This window comes from Mytilus trossulus, chromosome 2, assembly GCF_036588685.1.
Source record: "Mytilus trossulus isolate FHL-02 chromosome 2, PNRI_Mtr1.1.1.hap1, whole genome shotgun sequence".
Taxonomy (NCBI): domain Eukaryota; kingdom Metazoa; phylum Mollusca; class Bivalvia; order Mytilida; family Mytilidae; genus Mytilus; species Mytilus trossulus.
In genome coordinates this window covers 17,960,410-17,963,545 of record NC_086374.1, presented here as the reverse complement: position 1 = coordinate 17,963,545, position 3,136 = coordinate 17,960,410, and positions in this window count along the sequence as shown.

The following is a 3,136-nucleotide window of genomic DNA, read 5'->3' as shown; positions in this document are numbered from 1 at the left end:
TTTTTTTGAGAGGATTAATATTCAACAGCATAGTGAATTGCTCAAAGTCATTTAAACTGTTCAAGCAGTATCCAATCAACTGTTTGATTGCACAGGGATGCTTGAAACAATGTAATTTATAAAATGACATTGTCAGTTTTAGGACACTGTTGTTATCTGTGTCAACATCAAAGACGGTATTGTACTTTATTGTCTGAGTTGTGGACTACTGATAAATAAAGCCGATTTCGACATTGAGCTTTGTAACCGCAGAGAAAAAGTTAGAGTGTAATGTATCGAACCAAATGAGTAACTTGATAGATCAATGTGAAAAACGAATCTTTACGTTTTAAAATTTTCGAATTCCACGCCATTCCGATATTGACTTGGTGTGTAAACAAAAACAAAACTTACTGACTTTGTGCGTAAACAAAATCAAAACTTATTGACTTGGTGTGTAAACAAAAACAAAACTTATTGACTTGGTGTGTAAACAAAATGGTCCAGCCTCTTATCACTCGTGGGCTTTCTAATCACAATCGTTATACCATCACCAAATTGGTACCTTATTTAAACAGTTAAAGGATTTTAGTATGAGCAAATAGAAAGGAGGCTATGCATTATCACATGCTCTAAATGTTCTGAGTCAATAAGTTGTGTAAATACAATTTCAAGAGAATACCATCAATACAAAATTGTCTTTATAAACATAAATATTAGAATACGACAAAAGACAACCACAGATAAAGTCACATACTAGTATATGATGGCCGGAAGCGGCCATTTCACCTTTTCGCATTTTCTCCTTTCACTTTACACGAAATCGAGAAATCAGGAAATTGAGAAAGCGAAAGTGAGAAATTGGGAAATGGGGAAAGCGAAATCGGGAAAAGTGAAAGGAAAAAACGCGAAATGGCCGCATCAGGTTGCATTTGTTGTAAGCACCTGTCCTAGGTGAGGAATCAGGTGATAAATAGTTGTCGTTTGTTGATGAGGTTCATAAGTGTTTCTCGTTCTCGTTTTTTGTCGAGCCTGCAACTTTTGTTGCAGAAAGCTCGACATAGGGATAGTGATCCGGCGGCGGCGGCAGCGGTGTTAGATCACTTCTTAAAAGCTTTATATTTTAGAAGGTGGAAGACCTGGATGCTTCATACTTTGTATATAGATGCCTCATGTTACGAAGTTTCCGTCAATCACATGTCCAATGTCCTTGACCCCATTTTCATGGTTCAGTGACCACTTGAAAAAAAGTTAAGATTTTTTGTAATGTTGATTTCTCTCTTATTATAAGTAATAGGATAACTCTATTTGGTATTTAGATACCTTGCAAGGTCCTCATACCCGTCAGACAATTTTCACTTGACCTGGACCTTATTTCATGGCTCAGTGAACAAGGTTAAGTTTTCGTGGTCAAGTCTATATCGTAGATACTATAAGCAATAGGGCTAGTATATTCAGTGTATGGAAGGACTGGAAGGTGTACATGTCCAACTGGCAGGTGTCATCTGACCTTGACCTCATTTTCATGGTTCAGTGGTTATAGATTAGTTTTTGTGTTTTGGTCAGTTTTTCTCATTCTTTAAGCAATAGGTCTACTATATTTGTTGTATGGAATGATTGTAAGGTGAAGATGTCTAGCGGACAGGTGTCAAATGACCTTGACCTCATTTTCATGGTTCAGTGGTTATAGTTAAGTTGTTGTGTTTTGGTCAGTTTTTCTCATTCTTTAAGCAATAGGTCTACTATATTTGTTGTATGGAATGATTGTAAGGTGAACATGTGTAGCGGACAGATGTCAAATGACCTTGACCTCATTTTCATGGTTCAGTGGTCAAAGTTTTTTTTTTCAGTTTTGGTCTTTTTATCAAATACTATACGCCATAAGTCAGCTATATTAAGTGTATGGAAATATTTTATGATCTATATATTAGTCGTGCAGGTTTTATTTGACCTTGATCTCATTTTCATAGTTCATTGCTCAGTGTCAAGTTTTTGTGTTTAGGTCTATTTTTATTAAACTATAAGTATTAGGTCAACTATATTTGTTTTATGGAAGCATTGTTAGCTGTACTTGTCAGCCTGGCATGGTTCATCTGACCTTGGCCTCATTTTCATGGTTCATTGGTCTGTTTAGATATCTTGGTTAATGTAACGTTTATGTGACAGTTGTAATAAAGCTTTATACTTAGGACTATCAACATAATATCAATGATAAGTAAAGAAGGCGAGACATTTCAGTGTGTGCACTCTTGTTTTTTGTAAAGGTAAGACCGTTGGTTTTCCCGTTTGAATTGCTTTGCACTAGTAATTTGTGAGGCCCTTTATAGCTAGTTGTTCGGTGTGAGCCAAGGCTCCGTGGTGAATACCGTACTTTGGCCTACTTGTATTATGGGTTTCTATCACAAATTATGACTTGGATGGAAAGTTGTCTCATTGGCACTCAAATCACATCTTCTTATATGGGGCAATATGCGCATTATATTCTCCATAGGCCATAATGTTAACGTTTTCTTCTGTTGCTCAGGCCATATCGTAAACTTGGATATGTATGATAGCTCGTTTTGAAGCTGAGACACTTGGACATATGTGGTGCGATTTTCGGGGTGGCAAGTGTGATTCGTTTTCCCGTCAAGTGCCCAACCCCGAAAGATAGTGAAAAATGTCACTCTCCACAGGAAATAATCCCAAAATTCTGACCATAAAAATCATTAAAAAATATGTCCTTTGTAATTTTTTGATCAGGTTTATTTTTGTATACTTTTTTTCACATCACATCAGCTCTATAAAACACCAGTCCTAGTTCATTTATGTCAATTTTTAAAATCACAGCTCCCACATATGCATGGCGGACTAATTTTTTAATGAGAGTAAAACATCTATGTTCCTCATATTCCTCATCTCAAGGTCCTTTGGGGGTCTTGTTCCTCTTCTCAAGGTCCTTTAGGGGTCTCGTCCTATATATAAGCATATTGCTGGCAGGAAAATCCGGTCTTGCTGTCTATTCGACCGTGGGAGCCTCTTGTTTTTATTTCAATATATCGATCAATTATTTGATGGTTGGTTGTTTTATGTCTCTCGATCAATGACTAACAGAGGGTAAATGAAAGAACATACAAGAACAAGAACAAACTATCAGTTAATGTGCCATTTTTATTTG